The sequence below is a fragment of the Anolis carolinensis genome, unplaced genomic scaffold (assembly GCF_035594765.1).
Source record: "Anolis carolinensis isolate JA03-04 unplaced genomic scaffold, rAnoCar3.1.pri scaffold_14, whole genome shotgun sequence".
Classification (NCBI taxonomy): domain Eukaryota; kingdom Metazoa; phylum Chordata; class Lepidosauria; order Squamata; family Dactyloidae; genus Anolis; species Anolis carolinensis.
In genome coordinates, this window is record NW_026943825.1 from 10,632,404 (window position 1) to 10,651,648 (window position 19,245).

General features: G+C 42.6%; 1 protein-coding gene across 7 annotated transcripts in view; it reads right to left on the reverse strand.

The window, feature by feature from the left end:
* The window catches only part of pi4kb (phosphatidylinositol 4-kinase beta), an 82,734-nt gene extending 63,716 nt beyond the window's left edge, over positions 1–19,018 (reverse strand). Inside the window, exons 1-2 of one of the 7 annotated variants that reach the window (XM_062965157.1) lie at positions 18,695–19,018; positions 10,153–10,259 (exon numbers count right to left, since the gene is read on the reverse strand). The gene's annotated coding sequence lies outside the window, so the exon portion shown is untranslated. Of the gene's footprint in view, positions 1–10,152; positions 10,260–17,268; positions 18,572–18,694 lie in introns of those variants that run through there. The other 6 variants (XM_062965160.1, XM_062965159.1, XM_062965162.1 and 3 more) reach the window with 6 other exon arrangements.
* Between the last annotated feature and the right edge of the window lie 227 nt (positions 19,019–19,245).

Consider the following 19,245-nt stretch of genomic DNA (forward strand, 5'->3'; position numbering starts at 1 on the left):
ACCCTTCTCACCCCAAAGAGGACTCAGAGCAGCTTACAAATTATATGTCCCGTATATACTCCAGTATAAACCGACCCGAATATAAGCCGAGGCACCTAATTTTACCACAAAACAACCTGGGAAAATATTGACTCCAGTATAAGCCGAGGGTGGTAAATTTCAGAAATAAAAATAGATACCAATAAAATTACATGAATTGAGGCATCAGTAGGTTAAATGTTTTTGAATATTTACATAAAGCTCTAATTTAAGATAAGACTGTCCAACTCTGATCAAATCATTATTCTCATCTTCTTCAATGTCAATGTCCTTTTAATAAGAGTAAAATAATACATGTAATAATAATAATAATAATAATAATAATAATAATAATAAATACAGGAAAATAATACATGTAATAATAAATAGAGTAAAATAATAAATGCTATAATAATAATAATAATAATAAGATCAGAGTGAAATAATACATGTATTAGTAATAATAATAAAAATAAAGTAAAATAAATGTAATAGTAGCAACAATAATAGAGAAAAATAATAAATGTAATAATACCAATAATAAAAGAAATAATAAATGTACCATATATTCTCGAGTATAAACTGCCCCAAATATAAGCCAGCCAGGACCCTCACCCGAGTATAAGCCGAGGGGGGCTTTTTCAGTCTTAAAAAAAGGGCTGAAAAACTAGGCTTATACTCAAGTATATACAGTACATACAATATACAGTAGAGTCTCATCCAAGCTAAACGGGCCGGCAGAACCTTGGCTAAGCGAATATCTTGGATAATAAGGAGGGATTATGGAAAAGCCTATTAAACATCAAATTAAGTTATGATTTTACAAATTAAGCACCAAAACATCATGTTGTACAACAAATTTGACAGAAAAAGTAGTTCAATGTGCAGTAATGTTATGTTGTAATCACTGTATTTATGAATTTAGCACCAAAATATCACAATATATTGAAAATATTGACTACAAAAATGGCTTGGATAACCAGAACCTTGGATAAGTGAGGCTTGGATAAGTGAGACTTTACTGTATTATTAGCATAGCACAATATTAGCATTACATTACTATAATGTACTATATAACTATATGGTAATATTATTAGTAATATAATATTACATGGCCAACTGTGCATATAGGCCTGTTTGGGGGTGAATGACCCTTATCCAGAGACCACTGTACCCAGCCAATGATGGATCTGGACCAAGCTTAAGTGATACTACTTAGCATCCCAAAATAAACAATGCCTTCTTCTAAAAACCCGGGCACCGCCAGGTCCCCAAGCTAGTGTGTATGTGTGTGTTCATACATACATATATACATACATACATACATACATATAGTTGTCGGTAGCCATGAAGTCAATGGACCCAAAATAATGTTGGAGTAGGGTCGGCTATGGTTAGTACTTGAATGGGAAACCACCAACATGCCCTCTGTGGAATTGTTTAAAGAACTGGGGTTGTTTACATAAGAAATATTAAAAATTAACTAGGTATTTTTAATTACAAAAATGTGAGTCAAGCACTGAAATGTTTAAATGGATGCAATGACTCAGAAAAGACTGCAGTTTAGAATAAGCAGGTAGTGTGAGAAGACCTCAGTGTGAGGTAGGCCTCAATGTCAGTAGGCCTTAATATGAGAAGGCCTTTGTGTGAGAAGTCCTGGTGTGAGACGCTTTGGTGAGCAAAGCCCCAGGTTGAAGGCCTCATGTGTAAAGTTCCTGCGTAAGTTCGGTGTGAGAGGAGGCGCTGTGAGAGCGAAGCTGTTTATCTGCATGAGAAAGAAGCCCAGCATGGAAGCAAAGAAGGAAGTATAAAGAACTTTATTTGTGTTGTGGAAACCTTGTTGTTGTAAATAGTGCATCCATATTATTTTGCTATAAAGAAAAGCCTCCTAAGGAAGAGATGATGATGATGATGATGATAATAATAATAATAATAATAATAATAATAGATAACATTTCTCTGTTTCCTTTTGTTCTTGGCCACTTTGGGCTACTGGTGCTGGGTCACACTGCTGCTAATAAGTTACTCTGCTATACTTCTATGGAGAGGGTCTTTTGTTAATAAGGCCACTCATCCAAAAGTTTAGCCTGCAGAAGAGAAGGTTAAGAGGAGACATGGGAGCCATGTTTCATTGTTTGAAAGGCTGTCCTAAGGAAGAGGGAACTGGCTTGAGTTCTGCTGCCTTGGAGACTAGGACTCAATGAAGCCATGCATTTAAATCAGTGATTCCCAAAGTGGGTGCTACCGCCCCCTGGAGGGTGCTGGAGCAATCCAGGGGGCGGTGATGGCACCTATTAGGACACGGGGGCGGGGCCAGAGGAGGGGCGGGGCCTCTTCCCAAGTGCCAGAGACAGGACTGAGAATCTTCTATACCTCTCCTGAGGCGCTTGTTGGGACACAGAGGGCGGAGCTAGGGAAGGGGGCGGGGCCTCCTTCCAAGAGCCTCTATACATCTCCTGAGAGGCCTTTTAGGACTAAAGGGCAGGGCTAGGGGTGGGGCCTCTTCCAAAGAGCGTGAGACAGGGCTGAGCCTCTGTAGAGCTCCCCTGAGGTGCTTGTTAAAACACGGGGGCGGGGTAGAGAGGTTCAGCCCTGTCAGGCACTTGGGAAGAGGCCCCGCCCCCTCCTCTAGCCCCACCCCTTGTGTCTTGGCAGGCACCGCAGGACAGGGATAGAAGCTCAGCCCTGCCTCAGAGCTCGTAACTCCGCCCATCCCAATCCTGGCCGCCCATTTGTGGCCCCGATCACCTCCCCCTCGCAGTCCTGCATCTTGGACTAATGGAGCCCCCAGATGGCGTAGTGGACTAAGTGACTTGAAGGTTGGGTTGCTGACCTGAAAGCTGCCAGGTTCGAATCCCACCTGGGGAGAGTGTGGATGAGCTCCCTCTATCAGCTCCAGCTCCATGCGGGGAAACAAGAGAAGCCTCCCACAAGGATGGTAAAAACATCAAAACATCCGGGCATCCCCTGGGCAACGTCCTTGCAGACGGCCAATTCTCTCACTCCAGAAGCAACTCCGGTTGCTCCTGACACGAAAAAAAAAATAAAAATCTTGGACTAGGGGAGAGACTCAGCCCCACCCTCTTGAGCAGGAGTCACGCCCTCCCCTCTAAGCCACGCCCCCTTCCAGGAGGCATTGAGTCATATTTCTATTGGAAAGGGGGTGGCAGGCCAAATACGTTTGGGAACCACTGATTTAAATGAAAAGAAAAGATATTCCACCTGAACATTAGGAAGAACTTCATGACAGTAAAACTGTTTAACAGTGGAACTCACTAGCTTTGAGTCCAGTGGAGGCTTTTAAACAGAGTGGATGGCCATCTGTCAGGGGTGCTTTGACTGTGCTTTTCCTGCATGGCAGGGGGTTGAACTGGATAGGCCTTGGGGTCTCTTCCAACTCTATAATTTTATGATTCAAACTCTCCTTATCCCTGAGCTAGCATGACTTCAAGAATTGGATGTCTTATCATTAAAAAAGAATTATTATTATAATTTCAATGGAGCTCTGCTCGTCCCCATCTGGAGATTAGGCAAACGCTCTCACACAGTTGCAGGGAGACGTAATCCCTCTGTCCTAAAAGGGAAGCTTTTCCTCCGAGAAAGATTCCAGCCCAAGTGCCAGGCAGGGCATGGGTTTACCGGAAGCAGGTCATGGGGTCTCGGGTGTGTTAACTCAAGGGCAGGGTTTGATTCGAGAACAGATAGCTGGTTTATCTGCTTAACGTGTGATGTAATGCTACCGGAAGACGAGGGGCAACCGACGGGGCGAGGCACGCTTCCATCACATGCTTCGGAGCTGTTCTCCGGAATCTCTCCTACTTCACACACACACAAAACAAAGACAACCAGATGCTGTTTTCTGCAGCAATGGAGGGTAATCCAAAAATTTTGTCCAAGACAGGAACTTCCTGGCACAACCAATCACCTGGTTCTCCTCATCCTTATGCATTTGATTATTTGCAGACTACAGTATTTACAACCTCTGCTGCTGCGCTATACACTATCAAAATATATTCTCTTTAGGACAGAGCATTCCAAACTGTATGTCATGGCACAGAGAATCACAGAAGTGGAAAGGACACGAGGGCCATCCAGTCGAAATCTTTTCTGCCAGGCAAGAAAAGGAGCCCCAACAGATGACCATCCAGTCTCTTGTTGAAAAGACTCCAGCTCTTACGGTCAGGATGTTTTTCCTAATGTTCAGGTGGGATCTCCTTCTCTATCATTTGAATCCACAGCTCCATTGAGTCTTAATCTCCAGGGCAGCAAAAGACAGCCTCTTCCTTAGGACATCCTTTCAAACATTTAAATTTGGTGGCAAAGTGTGTTAAAACGCTGAGCTGCTGAACTTGCGGACCGAAAGGTGCCAGGTTCAAATCCCGGGAGCGGAATGAGTGCCCACTGTTAGCCCCAGCTCCTGCCAATGTAGCAGTTCGAAAACATGGAAATGTGAGTAGATCAATAGGTACCACTCCGGCGGGAAGGTAACGGCGCTCCATGCAGTCATGCCGGCCACATGACCTTGGAGGTGTCTATGGACAACGCCGGCTCTTCGGCTTAGAAATGGAGATGAGAACCAACCCCCAGAGTCAGACACGACTGGACTTGACGTCAGGGGAAACCTTTACCTTTACTTTTACTCATGTCTCCTCTCAACCTTTTCTTCTGCAGGATAGAAACACGGCTCTTTAAGCCACTCCTCAGAGGGGTTTCATGGTTCCAGACCTTTGATCATTTTGTGTGTGTGTGTGTTTCAGCTGCTTCAAGCCACAGAGAGAGGCGGGTAATAAAATTACTATTATTATTATTATTATTATTATTATTATTATTATTATTGGTGTGTTGCAAAAACACAACAAGATATCACTGAGTCTATGTGAAATAAGCAATAAATCATATTTGTTATTACAAATTATTTATGTATCCATATCTCTTAGAATGGTGCTCCATGCAGTCATGCCGGCCACATGACCTTGGAGGTGTCTACGGACAACGCCGGCTCTTCTGCTTAGAAATGGAGATGAGCACCAACCCCCAGAGTCAGACATGACTGGACTTAACGTCAGAGGAAACCTTTACCTTTACTTTTATCTCTTATAAGGGGTTGGTTTAACCTCTGGTTTGCTAGTAAAACTGAATTATTATTATTACTATTATTTACAACTTTATTTTTACTCCATCTTTCTCTCCAGGTGGACTTGAGGCAGCTTACAATAACATGAATTACTGTGCTGTAAAATGATGTGTGTCAAAAAGATGTGTGAACTCATCAACATGTTTAGAAAGCATGGCCATCTGTCAGGGGTGATTTGATTGTGCTTTTCCTGCATGGCAGGGGGTTGGACTAGATAGCCCATGTGGTCTCTTCCAACTCCGTTATTCTATTATTCTATTCTAGGCATTTCTCGTTTCCCAACTGTGAATCCTTGGTCAACACCCAAGATTCATACTAATACCCCACTTTCCAAATGAGAAACCTCTAGAATCTGAGTTCGAATCCCACACAGCCAAGGTGGCTCTGGGCAAGTCACACACTCTCAGCCTTCGAGCAAGGCAACTGCAAAACCCCTCCAAACAAACCTCACCGCAAAAATGCTATCAAAGGTTCCTCTTAGAGTCGCAATACATCAGAGATGATTAGAAGATACATGAAAAAGGGAAGCAAATGCAAACTCTTCTGGAAAACACTTCATTTTCCAGAATTTCTGAGAGGTTTAACCAGCCCTGGATTCCAGGTGCTGGATGTAACACAATGAAAGGGACAAGGAGGGAGTTCTCAGAGTTCATTATGCATTGCCTAAGACCTCCGGCTCGCCAAACTGACACATAAGCACCCCTGGATACAAGCCGCAGACATCTGGATCCCATTAGGCAGCAAGCTTTTTTCCCAAGCTCAGCATTTTTGCAGATTTTCTTTACATCCATTCCTCCCTCTATTTATCTGTGCCAGAAAAAAACCTAGACATGCAGTTTTCCTTCCCTTCAAGGGCTTGAAAGGCTTATTTTTTAGCACTCAGATGTTGCCCTGCCTTCAACTTCTCATTACAAAACTGCTTGAATGCAGCTGTCAGATCAGTGATAGTGATGAGCAAAACTCAAAAAACTTTTGAAGACTTCAAATCCAAAAACTGACCGTGTTGGACATCTCAATTCAAAGAGCTCTGAGATTCTACCCTACTTTTATTAAGTACAGCAGAGTCTCACTTATCCAACATAAACGGACCGGCAGAATGTTGGATAAGCGAATATGTTGGATAATAAGGAGGGATTAAGGAAAAGCCTATTAAACATCAAATTAGGTTATGATTTTACAAATTAAGCACCAAAACATCATGTTATACAACAAATTTGACAGAAAAAGTAGTTCAATACACAGTAATGCTATGTAGTAATTACTGTATTTATGAATTTAGCACCAAAATATCATGATGTATTGAAAACATTGACTACAAAAATGTGTTGGATAATCCAGAACGTTGGATGAGCGAGTGTTGGATAAGTGAGACTCTATAGTAATTGATCATTTTTCTGCCTCTTGGTTGTTGGAGAAGGTTCTTTGGACTACCATTCCCAAAATCCTTTACAGTTTTCATGGAAATTGAGTAAGCCACATCTTAAAGCAATCTACTGGCAAGGGGAAGGCAACTGAGATATTATGGGGTCTGGAAGCAAAAGCCTAAGACAGTGATGGCCAACTTTTGACACGCGTGTCAGCACTGACACACCTAGCCATTTTTGCTAACATGCTGCCGCATGCAGATTGATTGGATGACTATGTCTTTTGTGGCCAAATTTGTTGTGATTTGGTCCAGTGGTTTTGTTGTTTACTCCATGGGAATTATGCACATTACATTTATGTGTGTGTGTGTGTGTATGTGTGTATATATATATATGTATATGTATATATATATATATAATATAATTCTATTATAATTGTAATATATTATCATATTACTACTATTATATTATTATTATATTATTCATTATTCATGACTACATTGAAACTAGAATAGAAAGAAATCAGCGTGGAAACTGCAAGAGGTACCATAGATTGTTGTACATGGAAATAATGGTAGTAAATAGTTTTTGATTTATTGAATACAGTTATATATTACAATTATATATTTTTGTTATTTAAACTATATTTATTGCAAAATTATGGTTTTTTTCTTGAAGTGACACACCACCCAAGTCATGCTAGGTTTTTTGGTGAATTTTGACACACCAAGCACAAAAGCTTGCCCATCATTGGCCTAAGAAGAACGGGTGACAAAGCTGGGAATGTTTCACCTACAATGTCCTGTCCAGGCTGTACATATCAATGCTTTTCAATCTTTGTCCAGATATTTTGGACTTTGGTTCCCAGAATCCTTATCCATTAGCCAAGATGGATGGGGCCTTTGAGAAGTGAAACCCAAAGTTTCTGGAGGAACCAAAGACTGAGAACTTCTGAACCAGTTGACTCTTGGAATCACTTCCATGTCAGTCTTGCTCAACCTGCCACTCTCTAGATCAGAGCTTTCCCAACTTTCTATGTTAGTAATAAACTTTTGTGAAGATAAACCAAACCCTTGTAAGAGTTTCATACAGCATACATATGTATATACATCTTCTTTATAAGCTATTTTCCCAATGGATGAGGTAGCATACAGTATACATACGTGCACACATATATATAATCTATATACAGTATATAGAAATGTAATGTACGTTTGTAGGACTGAGTAAACAACAAAACCACTGAACCAAATCACAGCAAATTTGGCCACAAATAAATAAATATATATATATATATATATATATATATATATATATATATATATAAAAGCTGTCATGGTCATCCAATGTAAGTATTTCAAACAAAAAAAAACATAGAAAAATAAAATCCAAATTAGAGGACGAGGAAGAGCCGTTTTCAACCCTGGACCAACAAAGGATTAACCTTGGTAGAAGGTGGCCAGGCTTTGAATCAGCGATCCTACTCTGTACTATTGAAGCTGACCAACCAAAGATTGGTAGCAAGCACCCAGGCTTTCAAGCAGCGAGGCCATTTATTGCAATTCTAGCAGCCCAAAAAAACCTTTCCCCTAGAACGCAAGTACCCAGCCTTCCAAACAGTAAGCCTATTCCACTGTATTCCAGCTTACCAAACAAGGATTCCCATAAGAAGAAAACGGCCAGGCTTTGAGGCTGCAAGACTATTCACTGCTATTCCACCTGGCCAACAAAGCATTCCCATAAGCCACAGCAACGCATGACCGGGCACAGCTTATACACACACACACACACACACACACATATAATAAAAGTGAAAATCTGTATGTGTGTATGTGGAAGGTGTCCACTTACACAGACAGCTAAAACCCACAGTGCTGAGGAGCCACCAAAAGCCCTCCCTCCAATGACATTTCAGGATACAGTGAGTGCCATGAACATGTAGCCCAAACCCTGCCAATGTCCTCCCCGAACACTATGGCCCACTACCCAAGTGAAGGCTTTCATTCGGGGACAATTTCATCCTATATTTTACGTGTTTCCTCCACAAGCAGGCATCCCAGTGTTCCTTACTCTCTCCATTGGTGTGGAATTTGCATAACGCCACCCATTGCCTCTCCCTTAACCTTTTCCTAGTCTTTTCAACTCTGTCTGAATAATAAACAGAGCAGAACTGAGCAGCAACTAAACATACTGGAGAGGTTTGGGGGATTGACACTTGTGGACAACAGGCAACATACTCTTGTGTCCCAACTCACAGTCTGGAAATCTCTGGAAATCTCTGCTCTAGATGTCCCATGTAGTTTGGTGAAGCACCAGCTTTCTTTGGTAAGGAAGACTAGTAAAATTACAACTTCCACAATTCGATCGCACTGAGCCATAGTGATTAAAATGGTGTTGAACAGCATTCATTCTACAGTGTCATCTTTGCCTGTTCAAAGCGTCCGGCAGGAAAGGCAGGCGCAGACAAAACAGTTGTGACACAGACAAGGAAACAGGTTTGGCAGTTTTTTTTCTCAATAAACCCTAAACCTTTTTTTGTTTTTGCAAAAGCACACACAGGAGGCAAGTCTGAACAGTCCCCCATTGCCACTGAATCACCACACGAGTGACGGCAAGAGCCAGAAGCAGCCATAGTGGGCATTGCTCCTATCATGTTTTCTCGGAAAAATCTCGTGAATATGGGGACCTGTGTTTGCACCCATAGCATCTGCTGATTCTGAAAATCCCACTATGGAACACCATTTTTGTTCCTGGGTTATAAATGTCATTTTCTAATTGGGTCTATCATAAAAACATGAGAAAAGTTTATTAAACTGCAAAAACTTTGTTCTACAAATAATTTTTAAAAGAAAGAGCCCCCTGATTTTTTTCACAGTAACACAACATAAGCAGGGAACCATTCCTGCAAAGTTTCAGGAAAATGTGGTCATTCACTTTTTTTCATGTCAAGAGCTACTTGAGAAACTGCAAGTCGCTTCTGGTGTGAGAGAATTGGCCGTCTGTAAGGACGTTGCCCAGGAGATGTCCAGATGTTTTGATGTTTTTACCATCCTTGTAGGAGATTTCTCTCATGTCTCCGCATGGAGTTGGAGCTGATAGAGGGAGCTCATCCACGCTCTCCCTGAGTTGGATTCGAACTGGCAACCTTCAGGTCAGCAACCCAACCTTCAAGTCATCAGTCCTGCTAGCACAAGGGTTTAACCCACTGCGCCACCGAGGGCTTGGCCATCCACTGATTTTTAGGAAATTGTTCAAGTTTTTACAAACAGTTTGCACACCCATAGTATATACGTGTTTGTGTGTGTGTGTGTGTGTGTGTGTGTGTGTGTGTGTGTGTATATATATATATATATATATATATATCTTGTCTGGAAGTTGGGGACTACATGCATTCTAGGCTACAGCGATAGATATTGGATAGCAGATAGATAGATAGATAGATAGAGAAGAGGATAACATAGGGACGGCTAACACTTCTGTGACATTTGTTTTGCCTGTTCCCCTGTTCAGAAGATTTCATCGCCCTTTCTGTACCTGTCATGATTGGATTTTGAAAAATGTGGCTTGTCCAGGAAACAAAACCAACAAACTCAAAAAATGGCAAACAAAAGCAAGAAGCCGCAACCCGTCACATACCTGTCTCGTTCTTGTCCAACTGGGCAAATGGCCCCTCCTCAGATGCCTTTGCGCAACTCTGGCCAAGTTGGCCATCTCTGGAGAGTCCCGGTACCGATGTTTCACACCTGAGGGCAGGAGGAGAAACTGAATGAGTAAGCGAAGATATGTGAGATCATTTGCTATTTGCCAAGAAAAAGTTGGCCCTTCAGGATCATCCACTTAAGGCAAGATGTGGTCAAAGATTTTGCCAGGTATGAAGTTTGAGAGCGAGCAGAAGGCCTGTCATATATTTGATAATGGCATTGGTGGATACAAAGTGACTCTAAAAGGAAGCTTTCACAATCCAAATGCAACATTGAGCCTTAAATTGATACTCCCAACTTGCACACGGACATACTGCACCAAAAGACACCTGGTCAAACATTTACGTGTTTGATTCAGGAGGACTTCTCTGATACAGCAACTAAAGTGTGAGGAAGCAGTTTAAAAAGCCAATGGGATTTTGGACTGCATCAAAAGGAATATAGTGCCTAGAGGGAAATAATGGAGCCTTTCTATTCTGCATTGGTTAAACTTCACCTGGAATACCGTGTCCAATTCTGGGCACCTCGGTTCAAAAGAGATGTTGACAAGCTGGAAAGTGTCCAGAGGAGGGCAACTAAAAGGATCAAAGGTTTGGAGACCAAGACCCCCCCCGCCCTGGCCATGATTATCCTGCAAAAGAGAAGGTTGATAGCTATGGACAAATATGTGAAAGGATGCCAGAAGGAAGAGGAAGCAGGTTTGTTTTCTGCTACCCTGGAAACTAGGACTCGGAGCAAGGGGTTCAAATTACAGATTCCACCTGAACATTAAGAAGAACTTCCTGACTGTAAGAATTGTCGTTCAGCAGTGGAACTCTCTGCCTCAGAATGTGGTCGAAACTACTTACTTGGAAGCTTTTAAACAGAGGCAAGATTGGCCATCTGTCAGGGGTGCTTTGATTGTGCTTTTCCTGCACGGCAGGGGGTTGGACTAGATGGTCCATGTGGTCTCTCCCAAATCTATTAGTCTATTTATCTATATATATAAAAATGTTCTGATCGTTTTTCCCTTAACTTAAACAACAAAAGTACTGGAGCAAATAACACCAAATTTGGCCACAAAAGACATAGTCATCCGGTCTGTGTTTTTACATCAAAAAATCCTAGAAAAAATAAAAAGCAAACAACGAAACGCAGACAAAATTAAACCCCCATTGCTTACCATGCAAGCGCAGAGCCGCTCCTGAACTGAAACAACTACATTACCCAGAGGACCTTGCACCTATGGGCGGAGCCTAACCCCACTTCTTCAAAACATTGCCATGGTGGGCGGGGCTTGCGGCTGACAAGGGTCAGCTTCCTCAGCCCAGTCTCCCTTTCCTTGTAAGAAAGTTATTGTGAAATTATGGGATTAAACTCAAGTGGTGGCTGGGGACTCCCATAACACAAAGCGTGGTGAATCCACACAGTAATAGCATGGGACACCCATAAAAGTGGGAAAAGCACTAGCGTTTTGCTTTTTCAGAAGACTAGTACCTCTCTAGGAATTGCTAGGTGCTCCAGTTTTTAAATGGAGTTGGAAAAGTCCCCAAAGGCCATCTAGACCAACTCTCTTTTTCTACCATCCAAGCCTTTCCGACAGATGGCCACCCAGCCTCTGCTTAAAAACTTACAGAGAGTGAGATTCCACTAGACCCCCAAACAGTCTATATCACACTGGATTTGGAAGGGAGGTGAGTTCCCACCACTACAAAACTCTACAATCAGGACAGTAAATAAAGAACAACACTCTGAAAACAGGAGAATTTCAGACAGGAAACAATCAGGGCCAGATTCCCCCAGGAAAGAATCAGCCAGGCTTTCAAACTACAAGGCCAGTCAATGCTAATTGCCTTCTTTCTCTGCATTATTATTATTATTATTATTATTATTATTATTATTATTATTATTAGGGTGCTGTGAACCATGAAAATGTACAAAACCAGCCAACCATCACTACAAAACTCTACAACCTGGACAGTAAATAAAGAACAAAACTCTGAAAACAGGAGAATTCCAGACAGGAAACATTCACAGCAGCGATACTACTCTGTACTACTGAAGCTGACTAACCAAAGATTCCCCTAGGTAGCAAGCACCCAGGCTTTGAATCAGCGAGGTAGTCATTGCAATTCTAGCAGCCCAAAAAAGTATTCCCCTACAACGCAAGTACCCAGGCTTCCTAGCAATGAGCCTATTCCGTTGCATTCCAGCACACCAAACAAGCATTCCCATTAAAAGAAAATGGCCAGGCTTTGAGGCTGCAAGGCTATTCACTGCTATTCCACCTGGCCAAGAACGGATTCCCAGAAGCCACAGCAACGTGTGGCCGGGCAAAGTTAGTGATTCTATAATTCTCTAGTTTCCCAGAGCAATTGGGTTTTGCCCAAAGGAATCAAATCAAATAAGGAAACCAAGCTGTAATCTCGTACCTCTTCTCACAGCGGGAGGGAAAATAAACACTGGCTGCTCTTTAGTGAACTATGAGCCACCATAAAACCGGGTGCATATATTTATGGCACAGTTCTCCATTTGGAGTTGGAGATACTGCTTGACTCCTGCAGCCATTTCTAACAAGATGGGGAAAGGAGGAAAATCTCAAAGCGATTGGGATGTGAAGTGGAGGTCTAGGAAAAGCTGCCCAGCAGAGTTAGCTGTATAACTGGTACAGATTCAAAAAGAGCCTAGGAGAAGAAGGGGAGGCAAACTTGCTGTATTGACTCAGTTTAATCCACCAGCAAATCTAATGCACACTCAATTTTCAAATGCCTCAAACCAAAATAAGTACCGTATATACTCGAGTATAAGCCAACCCAAATATAAGCCGAGGCACCTAATTTTAACACAAAAAAACTGGGATAACTTATTGACACGCGTATAAGCCGAGGGTGGGAAATGCAGCAGCTACTGGTACATTTCAAAATAAAAATAGATAGCAATAAAATTTCATTAATCGAGGCATCAGTAGATTAAATGTTTTTGAATATTTATTTCAAAGAAAAACAACAAACTAGCTCTATAAGTGGAAAAGTGGGGTCAACAAAAACAATATGGTATCAACTATATATATATATATATATATATATATATATATATATATATATATATTCATATCTATCTAGACATGTCTATATATATTTGTGTGTTCATTTTTCCCCTGTAATATTTGCAAGCCCTATATATAGGTAGGTAAGAATATATTCATATCTATCCAGACATCTCTCTTTGTATAAATAATTACTGTGTTTCCCCAAAAATAAGACAGTGTCTTATATTAATTTTTGCTCCCAAAGATGTGCTAGGTCTTATTTTCAAGGGATGTCTTAATTTTCGATGAAGAATTCACATTTATTGTTGAACAATAAAATGAACATTTATTATATACTGTACAGTAATTGTCATCACAAACCAGCATAACCAGACAAACTGTGAATCCTATCAAGAATTTCTTGTTACTGCCATAATTTCCACGTACAACAATCTATGGTTATTATATTTACCAATCCTGCATGCTCTGGTGTTCGGTTCGGCAGGCAGGCTTCCAAACACAAACTTTGCTAGATCTTAATTTCAGGGGAGGCCTTATATTTAGCAATTCAGCAAAACCTCTACTTGGTCTTATTTTCAAGGAATGTCTTATTTTTGGTGAAACAGGGTATAGAGTGTTCCCTCACTTATCGCGGGGGTTACGTTCCAGGACCACCCACAATAAGTGAAAATCAGCAAAGTAGGGACGCTATATAAGGATGCTGCTGCCACTGCCTTGTGAGGCGAAAACAAAGCTGCTTCAGCCTCCTTTTCTCTCCCTTCTGCTTCTCCTTCCTTCCTTCCTTAGGCTTCTCCTTAGGAAGGAAGTAAAATGAGGGATTCATATTATTTTATGATTTATAATATTATCTTAGTATTTATTTAAAAACCGCAAAACAGCAAATCCACGAAAAGCAAATCGTGAAGGAGTGAGGGAACAATGTATGTGTGTGTGTGTGTCTCTCTCTCTACCCGTCAGGAAAAAGTTGTCTGAAAAGTGTGCAGAGATGGAAAACAACTCTTATATCCACCATATTGGGCCAAGCAGGTGGCTCACCTGAAAGCTTGCCATACAGTTGCAAAGAGTTACTCCTTTTGGATTCCACTCCCGAGCCCAGAAAGCAATATTCCTACAGTCTGTTTTCCACATTTTGTGCCCCAAAAGGAAACATTTCTATCTTCTGGCCTCAGAATTTTGGGTTCATGCTGGCAGGATTCTGGGAATTGCAATCCAATACTGTAACTTGTTCCAAGCTCTGGGTAAGAACTGTTCAACTGCTTATCGAGTGGGCAGGAAATCATGGCAACCTGCTTACTCTGTCCCCAAAACCACTCATAGAATGAACTTTTGTAAATATAATACACATACATATATATCATCACCCCTTTGCTATTTAACCCTAAAGCTCTGCAAGGTCAGCCCAGACGGGCCGGTCTTACAGCCTTCCTAGACGGGAGGGGAAAAAACCCAAAGCCACTAAAAAGGAATAGATGAGGAGGAAAGGTTGACTTAGATGACAGAAATGGAGGAGAGGGAAATGAGAATAGTAAGAGGGTAAGAAAGAAAGAAGAGAGGCATTCAGAAAGCATATAGGCAAAAGGAGCAGCTTGGGGAGCATTAAGAAAAGATATAGGAGGGAAGAAAAGGATGCCAGGAAAAACAACAACAAATTCTCAGTTGATTGGGACTCAAGCAACTGGCTAAAAAAGAAATCAAAGATACAATACAGCACCCACAAAGCTGTTTTCATAATGGAGTAAAACTGTATTGTACTAATGCATTACGTAAAGTTTGTCTTTATCTGTCTTAATTTCCATCTAATGACTGCATTTCAATATTAATATCAAGCCAATACAGTTTATGGTATGGCATAATCTATATACAGTAGAGTCTCGCTTATCCAACGCAAACAGGCCGGCAGAATGTTGAATAAGCGAATATGTTGGATAATAAGGAGAGATTAAGGAAAAGCCTATTAAACATCAAATTAGGTTATGATTTTACAAATTAAGCACCAAAACATCATGTTAGACAACAAATTTGACAGAAAAAGTAGTTCAATATGCAGTAATGCTATGTAGTAATTACTGTATTTACGAATTTAGCACCAAAATATCACAATGTATTGAAAACATTGACTACAAAAATGGCTTGGATAATCCAGGACGTTGGATAAGCGAGTGTTGGATAAGTGAGACTCTACTGTATATAAATGAGTAATGGTGTCCTCCCCTCCCACTAAAAAACAAAAGTATAAGCCCCAGAACCTAGAAATTTGGCAGCACCATCCTTGCCCCTAGGTTCCGACAACAAAAAGAAAAGAAAAATAAAGTCCTAATTAGAGGGAGAGGAATAATTGTTTTTAGCCAATTGCTGCCAGTTAGAAGGCTAAGTTCCGCCCACTTGGTCTCCTAGCAACCCACTCAGTCCAGGGACAGGCAGAATTAGGCCTCACTTAGGTCTCTTCCACACTGCCTATAAAATACAGATTATCTGGTTTGAACTGGATTATTTGGCAGTGTAGAATCAAGGCCCTTCCACACAGCTATATAACCCATTTAGAATCTTATATTATCTGCTTTGAACTGGATTATCTTGACTCCACACTGCCATATAATCCACTTCAGTGTGCATTTTATTCAGCTGTGTAGAAGGAGCCTCATATAATCCAGTTCTAAGCAGATAATATAAGATTATAAATATATCCAACATAAACACCCCGGCAGAACATTAGATAACTGAAGATGTTGGATAATAAGAAGGGATTCAGGAAAAGCCTATTAAACATCACATTCCCTCACAACCCTATCCTGGTTGGCTTCTATTTGAGTCAGCTTATACTTATTACTTGTATAATTTTCCTGTATTTATTATTATTATTACATGTATTATTTTACTCTATTATTATTAAAAGGATACATAAGCACATTTGCATTGAAGAAGATGAGAATAATGATTTAATCAGAGTTGGACAATTCCTTTCCAATGGAGTAAGGAAAGGGACCTTCAAAAGCCATCTAGATGATCTCATAAGGCCATCAGAAGACCATAGATAAGGAACGGGACCCTCAAAGACCATCCAGATTGTTTCATAAGACCATAGGTAAGGAAAAGGGTCCCCAAAGGCTATCTAGACAATCTCATAAAACCATAGATAAGGAACAGGACCCTCAAAGACCATCTAGATGGTCTCATAAGACCATCGGTAAGGAAAGGGACCTTCAAAGGTAATCTAGATCAGGGGTCCCCAAACTAAGGCCCGGGTGCCAGACGCGGCCCTCCAAGGTCATTTACCTGGCCCCTGCCCTCAGTTTTAGACTTAGGCTTGCCCAAAGTCTGAAATGACTTGAAGGCACACAACAACAACCCTAATTAACTTGACTATCTCATTGGCCAGAAGCAGGCCCAAACTTCCCACTGAAATCCTGATAGGTTTATGTTGGTTAATTTTAAAAAATATATTGTATTGTTCTTTCGTTGTTGTTGTTGCACTATAAATAAGACACGTGCAGTGTGCATAGGAATTTGTATTTTTTCCAAATGATAATTCGGCCCCTCAACAGTCTGAGGAGCATGAACCGGCCCTCCACTTAAAAAGTTTGAGGACCCCTGATCTAGATGATCTCATCAGGCCATCAGAAGACCATAGATAATGAAAGGGACCCTCAAAGACCATCCAGATTGTTTCATAAGACCATAGGTAAGGAAAGGGGTCCACAAAGGCCATCTAGACAATCTCATAAAACCATAGGTAAGGAAAGGGACCTTCAAAGGTCATCTAGATGGTCTCATAGGACCATAGATAAGGAACGGGACCCTCAAAAACCATCTAGATTTATTTTATTTATTTCCGATATTTCTACCCTGCCCTTCTCCCCGAGGGGACTCAGGGCGGCTTACACAAATGGCAGGATCACTACCAGTATATCACAATACAATAAAATAATACAACAATTAAAATAGTTAAATAACATAGTAAAATACAATATATAAAAGATTTAACACAGTGCAACGCCAAATATATATGCCAGTTATCCATCAGACCTTGTGCAAGAACCTTAATCCAATCCATGTCAACGCTAACTGAGTTCATTCATTAAACGCTTGCGCACATAGCCAGGTCTTCAACTTCTTTCTAAACTCCAGAAGGGATGGAGCCTGCCGGATGTCACTAGGGAGGGAGTTCCACAGCTGAGGAGCCACCACCAAGAAGGCCCTGTCTCTGGTCCCCACCAGCCGCGCTTGTGAGGCAGGTGGGATCGAGAGCAGGGCCCCCCCGGATGATCTTAAGGTTCTTGTGGGCTAATAGGAGGAGATGTGTTTGTACAGGTAAGTTGGACCAGAACCGTTTAGGGCTTTGTAGGTCAAAACCAGCACTTTATATTGGGTTTGGGAGCATATCGGCAGCCAGTGGAGCTGGCTTAACAGGGGGGTGGTACACTCCCTGTAAGCCACCCGTTATTAGTCTGGCTGCTGTCCATTGTACTAATTGGAGCTTCCGGTCCGTCTTCAAAGGCAGCCCCACGTAGAGCGCGTTGCAGTAATCCAAACGGGATGTAACCAGCGCGTGGACCACCGTGGCCAAGTCAGACCTCCCAAGGAACAGGCGCAGCCGGTGCACAAGTCTGTGCACGAGTTGTGCGAAGGCTCCCCTGGCTACCAAGACCTGGGGCTCCAGGCCCAGCGATGAGTCCAGGAGAACCCCCAGACTGTGAACCTGTGTCTTCAGGGGGAGTGTGACCCCGTCCAACACAGGCTGTAACCCTATACTCTGTTCAGCCTTATGACTGACCAGGAGGACCTCTGTCTTGTCTGGATTTGTTGGCCCTCAATGGATAAGACCATCAGTAAGGAAAGGGACCTTCAAAGGCCATCTAGATGATTTCATCAAGCCATCAGAAGACCATAGATAAGGAAAGGGACCCTCAAAGACCATCCAGATTGTTTCATAAGACCATAGGTAAGGAAAAGGGTCCCCAAAGGCCATCTAGACAATCTCATAAAACCATAGGTAAGGAAAGGGAGCTCCAAAAGCCATCTAGATGGTCTCATAAGGCCGTAGCTAAGCAAAGAGACCTTCAAAGACCATCTAGACGATCTCATAAGGCCGTAAGTAAGCAAAGAGACCTCCAGAGACCAGGTAGACTTAGGTCAACCCTAAGCCTGAAGTTTAGGACAGGGGCCAGGTCAATGTCCTTGGAGGGCCGCACCTGGCCCCCGGGCCTTAGTTTGGGGGCCCCTGCCCTAAAGCCACTGGGCCAGGCCTGTGAGAGACGGACGGGGCCTCAGGCCAGGCCCGGCCCAGAGGCCCGAAGGGAAAGCGCGAGCGAGGCCTCCTTCTCCCCTGAGGCCTCAGCGCGCCCTCCTCCCAGAAGCCTCTGGGGCCGGGGCCTGGGCCCAAAGCAGCAACCAAAGCGGGAGGACCCCAGGGGTGCCCGCGCCGGTGCCTGCCCAACCGCCTCCCGCTCACCTGGGCCGAGGGGAGGCGCCCGGCCTTGCCGGCAGCGAGAGGCCAGACCCAGGCGCCTCCGGTCCGCCTCCGCCGGGCTCTCCCTCCGCGCCGCCGCTCTCGCAGGGCCCAGCTCCGTAGCTGGCTACATCACTCGCCTGAAGGACCCCTCTCCTTCCTCCTCCATTCTCCACACACATAATATTACTAACAGCAATTTAAAATTTCCCCTCTTTCCTGACATATCTTGCAGTATTTTCCTCCCTCCCCCATTTTATCCACTCCCCCATTGAGGAAGCCAAGGACCCCTATTGGCAATAAGAAGGAAGAGGGGATATAGGTGTCCGCGTCAAGCGCCTGCTCGGGAAAAGAGGAGAGGGAGGTTTATGAATGGCGCGCATGCGCGTTCTGCTTTCAGAGTCTCCGCCTCGATGGCTCTGCTGTGCCCCAATGGCAGGTCCCTTTGGCGCCCTCTTCAGGACGCATCGAAATCGCACCCACTTGTGCTCAGTCTCTCCATTCAGTACAGACTCCGTGGCGTCAATGTGCAGTCCTTTGCTGCCATCAAGTGG